The 9,564-nt window shown below is 35.3% G+C and overlaps 1 non-coding gene across 1 annotated transcript; it reads left to right on the forward strand.

Moving 5' to 3' along the window:
* Positions 1-9,243: 9,243 nt before the first annotated feature.
* On the forward strand, positions 9,244-9,315 carry TRNAC-ACA (transfer RNA cysteine (anticodon ACA)). Its single transcript has one exon. It is a non-coding gene; the product is annotated as a tRNA-Cys (tRNA).
* Positions 9,316-9,564: the final 249 nt, after the last annotated feature.

Below are 9,564 nucleotides of genomic sequence, written 5' to 3' on the forward strand. Positions count from 1 at the left end.
TAGGTTTTTGGCTTGTGGTTACCATGAGGTTAATATAAGTTGACCTGTAAATATATCCACTTGTTTTAAAGGATTTAAGCTAAAACACTTTCTAAGAGTTACACTTTTTGTTCTCCTCCTACATTTTTATGTGATTAATGTCTTATTTTGCATCTTAATATATATCCCTTTACTCTTTATTTTATTTATAACTGATTTTACAACTTTTGTCTTTCATGCTAGTTACTTAAGTGGCTTATCTACAGCCTTTACTATATATTTGTCCTTATTGGTGGTATTTTCCCTTTTGCTATATATTCTTGCTTCTTGTTGTAACCTATATTTTGTTCCACTGAAAAAAGGATGCAATAACACTTATAAGCTCAATATATTATTAATTAATTACTTTAGTTTTTGCTTGTCTCAGAACCTATCTCTCCTTTCACTCTAAATGATAATCTTGGTGGACAGAGTGTCTTAGGTTTCAGGTCCCCCCTGTACAGCCCACCCAGCACTTTATGTACATCATGTCAGTTCTTTTTGGCAAATTTTCAGCAGGAAAAATCAGCTTTTAACCTCATGGGGATTCTTTTATACATGGCTCTTTATGTCTTGCTAATCTTTAATATTATTACCTTAATTAAGATATATTTTGGTATGAGTCTGTTTAGATTCATTTTATTTGCAAACCTCTGTACTACCTGTACACAAGAGATAGAAGGAAGAGGGCAGGGCATAGCTGTCAAAAGAATAACACAACTATTAAGAACAGGATATAGCAAAATCGTTAGAACCAGCTAGGCCCAAAATGGTGAAAGAGTTGACTTCTGCTAAACTTTGAGCCTTGTTATATGCTTATTTTAACATTAATTAAATGACTCATCCACAAGCACCATGACAGTTCCAAGGCCTGCCATAAAAGACCAAAAAATGGGTTATGTCCCTGCTCCTGGAAATCCCCACCTCTTCTCTGAGATAATTGGAATAACTGTCCCACTCATTAGCCTATGAAATTTCCCAGTCCATAAAAACTAACCATCCCCACCCTTCAGGGCCTCTCTAACTTTCCAAAGAGATAATCCCATACACTGGGGTCATCTCTCTCACCTTCTGAGATGGCCCACAGTCTGTCTATGAAGTGTGTATCTGTCTAGATAAACCTGCTTTCACTTCACTATGACTTGGTTGAATTCTTTCCTGTATGATGCTAAGGAACCTCACTTGGTGGCTCATCCCAGACACTCACTGGAAAACTGTGACATGACCATTTTCTCATGACACATATTTTCCTACAACACATGGATATCTATTTTTTTTTTTCAGATTAGGGAAATCTTTAGCAGTAATTTTATCAAATACACTTTTCTATTCTTTTTTTTTTTTCCTTTTATCCTTCTAGAACTCTTATAATATGAATACTAGTAGGCTTGTTGTATATGATGTTGTATACCAATCCAGAGTACCTTAAACTAGCCTCATTTTCCAATTTTTTATTTTTGTTTTTGCTATTCTGATTGGTTGGCTTTCAGTATTCTATCTTCTAGATCATTTATTCATTCTGTATCACCTAATATGCTGCTAATTTTTCTAATGTGTTTTTCATTTCAGTTATTGTATCCTTCATCTCTGACTGGTTGTTTTTTATATTTTCAAGTTTTTTCTTAAAACTTTTTTATGGCAGAAGCCAACACAACATTGTAAAACAATTACCTTCTAAAAAAAAAAGAGAGAGAAAGAGAAGATTTTTCTCTGTTCATTTATTCTTTCTCCTAATTTAGTTATTATTCTTATTACAATTGCTTTGGGCTCTTTATCTCTTAAATTGCTTATCTCTCTTTCATTAGGGTTTTTTCAGGGATTCTTTTCCTTGTTCTTTCATTTGAAATAAATTACTCCAACTTTAATTTTTTTAACTTTTTTTTTTTTTTTCTGTGAATCTAAGTAAAACTGTTAGCTACCCCAGTCGTGCAGTGTACTTTTGTGGGAGTGTCCATGTACTGTCTATGTGTGCTCAGCAATTTTTATGGAAGATCTGGATCTGAAGTGAGCAGGGGACACATCTTCCCTCAGGGTGTCCTGTCAGCTATCACCTTGTTGTGAGGTGGGGCTGGAGATGGAGGGGCTGGAGCCATAGACAGGAGGGAGGTGGATTTCTCCTCTGCTCAGTGGACATCCCCACCGTGCTGGGGCAAGAGCAGAACCTAAGAGGCTGGAATAGAAGCCCTGAGACTGCAGAATTTCCTCTGTATGTATAATTGCAGAGTCTGCTTTCACTGGGTTAGTGGCAGAAGCCAGAAGTGTTGATGTTTCACCACTGAGATGGTTACACTCCTGCCAATAACATGAGCCTCTTCCCTGGAGCTACATTCACTCATTCCATGTGTGGACAGGGACTTGCATCCTGGCAAAGGCTATGTCTGCCTTTGTTAGGCAGGTCTAACTGTGTGCTCTCTCTCTGGCACCAGCAGCCTCCATCACAATGGAGAGCAGCATGAGGGGCTGGATCAGGTGCTTGGTATAGGTTGGGATGTGCATTGAGGTGATCTCAGCAAACAGGTCAGAATTCAACAAGCTTTCAATGTGCTGCCTTGGTTCTGTACCAGGAGTAAGTAAGCCTGTGTCTTCATTTCTTACTAATCTTTATTTCTTACAGCCTTACTATTGGTCTCATTTATTTTCAAAGCAGCTAAGGAGACTCACCTTCTTGGTATCAGACCCTAGGGCTAGGGTACCTACTATGTGGCCTGACCTTGATCCCCAGGGAAGGTTTCTAAGCTTGTAACACCCCCCTCCTCTTCTGTGTCCTTGCTAGGAGTATGGGTCTCAAACAAGTCACTTCTCCTGCTTTCTTAACCACTTCTGTGTGGCAGTTTCTTTACAGGATTTGTTGTAGAAGAACATTCTTTCCAGCTTGTTTTGGCAAAAGTTGCCCCACATGTAGATGTATTTTGATGTATTCATGGGGGCAACTGAGCTCAGCTTTGCCCTACTCTGTCATTTTCTCTGCACTGTATCCTTAATGCAATGGATTCTAAACTACTTATCTGGATAAGCATAAATAATTACTATGCGGATAACTTCAAAGAAAAGCAACACTCAACTGATAAAGTTCATCAGCAGGCATATAAAAGAGAAATTTAATCTGAGTGACATGAAATTATCACCCCTAGAATCATCAACTATTCTCTGTTTTTTATATACTCAGTAAAACATAATAAAGAAAATAAATCTAATTTGTGCAAATCCTAAAGCAGAATCCTGTGCAGATTCTGTCAGTGAGGTGACTTCCAATGATAGTCCTGGATAGGCTAAGTCTTCCTTCTGTTCACATGAATGACACAAAGATCATTGAGGATGATGAGGGATCCATCAGTGATTCAGAGATTAGAAAACCGTAAAATCAAAGGTGAGACCAGTGTAAGGGGATCAAAGGGAAGATACGGAGAAGAGAAGAAGGCTTCAGAATACTATTGGAATTGTAAAAAACAAACAAACAAACAAAAACATCATTCTCTGGAAAGTAAAGGTAGTTATATTCAGCCCAAGTCTTATCTCATTAAAGAGTAAAGAAAGATTATCCAGGATATAGAATAGATGACTCTGAGTATCAGGCGTTTTCACTGATCCTCACCAACAATCAAAAGATGGCTTATTTTTAACTCAGAAAATCGAAGCCATGTGTGTATTACTTTTGCTTTACCTGGGAGATAGTTAGAAATAGGCCAGCAGAGCAGCTGTAGAGAGAGAAAAATTATGTTCTCTAGGATGCTGCTTTGAGGAAGACAGCTCCAAGCGAGAGAGCTCTTGGCAGCCCTCCCATGTTTAGGACCAAACAGAGACCATGGCAGGATTAATCAGTCATAGAAAATTGTCCAAATTCTTACAAACTGTAAAAGAGCAGGGAATTGTACTACCATACCAAAGGGCATCAGGCAACCTTCAAGAAGATTCAGAGAATCAGAATGATGAACAAAGGATGAATCAACACAATTTATCCACATAAGAAGCATATTATTTTATATATATGATCTGGACAGATTTTATACACACACACACACACACACACACACACACATACACACACACACTACTGGATCTTGTAATAGAACTGATTAAAAAAATGCCTGAGAAGTATCCATGGAAACAGTATGATGGGTATAGGAAAGCTAATGGGCCTTAAAATTTTTAATGATATTCTTCCAACAATTGTTGTTTAAAAAAAAATATGTAAATGTATGATTGTACTATTTTATCGTTAGCATTTTAAAATATATCACAAATAGAATTTTTGAAATATGATAAATGAATGCTCTAATGTTTACTTCTAACACCCCAGGGGCTCCTGTTTTGTTCCCCTAAGGAACTACTTTAATCCTTGGGAGGCTGCTCCCAAGAATATATGTGAAACTTGCAATGAAATGGAATGAGATGATCAGATGCATATTCCTCTGCTTTCAGTTTAAGACATCAAATTTTATTCTCCCCCATTTAGAAATGTTTTTGAAATATATTCCCAACAGAACAAGCAAGATAATCACAGTATATATGCTTACCCTAAAACTGAGAATACTGTGAATTAAAAATTTGTCAATATATAATCTTCACCATATAAAAAAAAAAAAAAAGAAAAAGTGAAGTTTCTCTCTCATTAACTTTTTTTGTATAGTGGTGCATTTTTTTTTCTGGAACCCAATGACTAATAAGTTTTAAAACATTAGTTCTCAAGTGTGTGTGTCCAATGCATAGAGCATCTTCTTTTGGGGAGAAGAATGTGTTTTGAAACTTGTTAGAGGTGGAATTCACACATTGTTATGAATGTACTAAATGTCGTTTCAATGCACACTTCAAAATAATTCATTTTTTTACAAGTGGTTGACCAGTTTTCCCAGTACCACTTGTTAAAGAGATTATCTTTAATCCATTGTTAAATCTTGCTTCCTTTGTCAAAGATAAGGTATCCATAGGTATGTGGATTTATCTCTGGGCTTTCTATTTTGTTCCACTGGCCTATATTTCTGTCTTTGTGCCAGTACCATACTCTCTTGATGACTGTGGCTTTGTAGTAGAGCTGGAAGTCAGGCAGGTTGATTCCTCCAGTTCCATTCTTCTTTCTCAAGATTGCTTTGGCTATTCGAGGTTTTTTGTATTTCCATACAAACTATGGAATTATTTATTCTAGCTCTGTGAAAACTAGAACACTTTCTAACACCATACACAAAAATAAACTCAAAATGGATTAAAGATCTAAATGTAAGACCAGAAACTATAAAACTCCTAGAGGAGAACATAGGCAAAACACTCTCCAACATACATCACAGCAGGATCCTCTATGACTCACCTCCCAGAATATTGGAAATAAAAGCAAAAATAAATAAATGGGACCTAATTAAACTTAAAAGCTTCTGCACAACAAAGGAAACTATAAGCAAAGTGAAAAGACAGCCTTCAGAATGGGAAAAAAATAATAGCAAATGAAGCAACTGATAAACAACTAATCTCAAAAATATACAAGCAACTCTTGCAGCTTAACTCCAGAAAAATAAACGACCCAATCAAAAAATGGGCCAAAGAACTAAATAGACATTTCTGCAAAGCAGACATACAGATGGCTAACAAACACATGAAAAGATGCTCAACATCACTCATTATCAGAGAAATGCAAATTAAAACCACAATGAGGTACCATTTCACGCCAGTCAGAATGGCTGTGATCTGAAGTTTACAAGCAATAAATGCTGGAGAGGGTGTGGAGAAAAGGGAAACCTCTTACACTGTTGGTGGGAATGCAAACTAGTACAGCCACTATGGAGAACAGTGTGGAGATTCCTTAAAAAACTGGAAACAGAACTGCCTTATGACCCAGCAATCCCACTGCTGGGCATGCACACCAAGGAATCCAGAATTGAAAGAGACACGTGTACCCCAATGTTCATCGCAGCACTGTTTATAATATCCAGGACATGGAAGCAATCTAGATGTCCATCAGCAGACGAATGGATAAGAAAGCTGAGGTACATATACACAATGGAGTATTACTCAGCCATTAAAAAGAATACATTTGAATCAGTTATCATGAGGTGGAGGAAACTGGAGCTGATTATACAGAGTGAAGTAAGCCAGAAAGAAAAACACCAATACAGTATACTAACGCATATATATGGAACTTAGAAAGATGGTAACGATAACCCTGTATGCGAGACAGCAAAAGAGACACAGATGTATAGAACAATCTTTTGGACTCTGTGGGAGAGGGAGAGGGTGGGATGATTTGGGAGAATGGCATTGAAACATGTATATCATATATGAAATGAATCGCTAGTCCAGGTTCAATGCATCATACTGGATGCTTGAGGCTAGTGCACTGAGACAACCCAGAGGAATGGTATGGGGAGGGAGGAGGGAGGGGGGTTCAGGATGGGAAACACGTGTACACCCATGGTGGATTCATGTTGATGTATGGCAAAACCAATATAATATTGTAAGGTAACTAACCTCTAATTAAAATAAATAAATTTATATTTTAAAAAAAGAAAAAAAAATAGTTCATTTTCTGTTCAGATGAATTTTATCTCAATAAAAAATTAAAACACTATTGCTTAATCAAATAAATTCATTGTTTTGCTTTACACATCTTAAATTTCTATTCCCCTACTAACATCATAAATAGTTGATGTTGCATATTTTGACATATATTTACCTAATTTTTAAATCCCTATTTCCCCATTACTTTACTAATACCATGCATTTTATTCTTTCAGAACAACCATTGCAACACTTAAAGATTTTTTCCTAAAGTTTTAGGAAAATTAAGACTTTCTTTTAGAGATAATATGTAAGAAAGAAAGGATGAAACAATAATTTCCTTTTTAAAATTTTGTGAGTCTATTATGAAATATGATGAGTATATATCATCTTTGCATAAGGATAAGGAAGGGCAGTAGAATGATGCATGGCCTTCTGTTTCCTCTTATGTTGCATGTGAGAATATGATTTGTAGGAAAAAAAACAGAAATTTTCTAGTATCTATTTTGAATTTTTAACGGCAAAATTATATCTATTCCCAATAATTTGATAATATTGAACTGAAAATTCTTTCTGACAATACTGTTTAAGAGCCTCTAATATCAGTGTATAGTCAAATATACTTTTTAAATAATTCATATGATTAAAATAGTCATCTATTCAGATGATTAAATAGTCATCTATTCAGATGATTAAAATAGTCATCTATTATTTCTTTCTCTTATTGCTGCTGTTGTTGTTTAGTCACTAAGTCATATCTGATTCTTTGTGACCCCATGGACTGTAGCCTGCTAGGCTCCTCTGTCCATGGGATTTTCCAAGCAAAAATACTGGAGTGGGTTGTCATTTCGTTATTCATCTTTCCCACCTAGGAATCAAACCCATGTCTCCTTCTTGTCAGGTGAGTCTTTACCACTGAGCCACCTGGGAAGCCACAATTCTTTCTTTACTCTTCTTTTAATTTATAATAAATATATTTTCCAAGATAAAAATTTCTGGGTCATAATTTTTTTTCTTCCTCAAAGAACTGGTTTTTACTCATTTATATTTAAAACTAGTATAATTTTAGTCTTCATATATAGTGTTTGTCATTCAGCCATATCCAAGTCTTTGTGACTCCATGAACTTTAGCCCACCAGGCTCCTCTGTTCATCAAATTCTCCAGGCAAAAATATTGGAGTGGGTAGCTATACTCTTCTTCAGGAGACCTTTCTGACCTAGGGCTTGAACCTGGGTCTCCCTCACTGCAGGTAAATTATCTGCAATCTGAGCCACCAGGGAGGCCCTCTTCATATATAATGTATTTGCATTTTATACACATGTACATTTGATAATTGCCACCTCAATTTTAGCTCATTTTAATAAATTATTTTTGATAACTTATTCATTAATGTGCATGGTAGATTAGTTAGATTTTAATATACTTTCATAAATCCCAATACTGGTTTCATGCAAGCAGTGAATTCATTTTCTATCAACAGTGTTGTTTTGACTGTGAGCAATTTTAAGATCTATCCTAACAAACATCCAAAATAGCCCATATTAAGTAGGCAATACAATGTCTTGATTGTGTCACATATATATAGTCTTGGAAGATCTGATAAATGATGATAACTACAAAATGAATGGCAGGTGTTCCTCACTCCAAGTCATAGACAACTTGGGATTTAAATCTCTTTTAACTGGGAAATTCAGTTTATGAATTAGTGTGTGTGACTCTGATGGTTTTCAGCTCATTTTCTGATTTCTTTGCCAACTAGAGGAAAAAAAAAATAATAATTTGATGATGTTGCCAGATGACATGCTTAAGATTTTGTTGTTTCTGAAGCTCATTAAACAGTAGAATGTCTGTTTTATTTTTCTAAATGTTAGAAAATAAGATTCTTCATAACAGTTTCATCTGATCAAAGATAATTAAGCAATATTTCTTATCAGCATTTTCAGTCTATAAAGACATAAATATATGTCAACATGTACTAACAGAATTGTCTCTGCACTATAAAATTGTCTTAGAGTATAGATAGAAAATGATTTAATAGTGTTTGTATCTGTTAGCATGATGTAACAATAAGCAAAATATGATATCAACTACAGGGATATCAACTATGATATGATATCAAAATGTGATATCAACTATAGGGAGCAATATTTTGTTATCTTCTGTTCTTTTTTTCAGTTTATATTGTGCTTTGTTTACTTTGTTTTAAAATGAGAATGATTCTTCACTTATTTCCTGATTCTTCTTTATGATGATTCTAAACATTTCAGCCCTTATACTGTAGACAGAATTTGTAGATCAAATTTCCAGAGTAAAAAAATCAAGTAAATTCTCTAGAAAAATTGTTACTTAAACAATGACCAATTAACACTAGTGTTTTCCACAAATACGCCAAGCCATATACCTTGTGATCTCATGAGACTAAAATAACAATTCCTTTGAAAAACAGAATAAAAACAGACAATTTGATGTAGAGAACATACTAAAATATCAGTAGTTAAGAATGTCATGGACTATTTGAAAAATACTGAAGTTCAACAGCAACATTATCAAAATCTACAGTACACAGAAATAAGAAATTTATGTGGAAGATTTTTGCTTACATAATTTTACCAATTATGAAATTTGGTCAAAAGTAATCAAATTTCTTAAATTTAATCAAATAAAATTTAATCACAAATCAAAAAAGCACTTGTGTTGAACATGATGCATTTCATTTTTAGTCACTTGTGGTTTTGTAGACTTCCCTGGTGGCTCAGACGGTAAAGCGTCTGTCTACAAAGCAGGAGACCCGGGTTCGAGCCCTGGTTTGGGAAAATCCGCTGGAGAAGGAAATGGCAATCCATTCCAGTACTATTTCCTGGAAAATCTCATGGACAGAGAAGCCTGGTAGGCTACAGTCTGTGGGGTTGCAAAGAGTCAAACACGACTGATCAACTACACACTGTGGTTTTGTAGATTCCAAACTCAACTTGGAGTATGGGAAGCTTTGGCAAAACTGGAGAACTCTATGAATGTGATCCACCTCCTTGTGTGTGAATGAATTTATTTTCTCTGAGGTCCTG

The sequence above is a fragment of the Capricornis sumatraensis genome, chromosome 11 (assembly GCF_032405125.1).
Source record: "Capricornis sumatraensis isolate serow.1 chromosome 11, serow.2, whole genome shotgun sequence".
In the NCBI taxonomy this organism is placed as follows: Eukaryota; Metazoa; Chordata; class Mammalia; order Artiodactyla; family Bovidae; genus Capricornis; species Capricornis sumatraensis.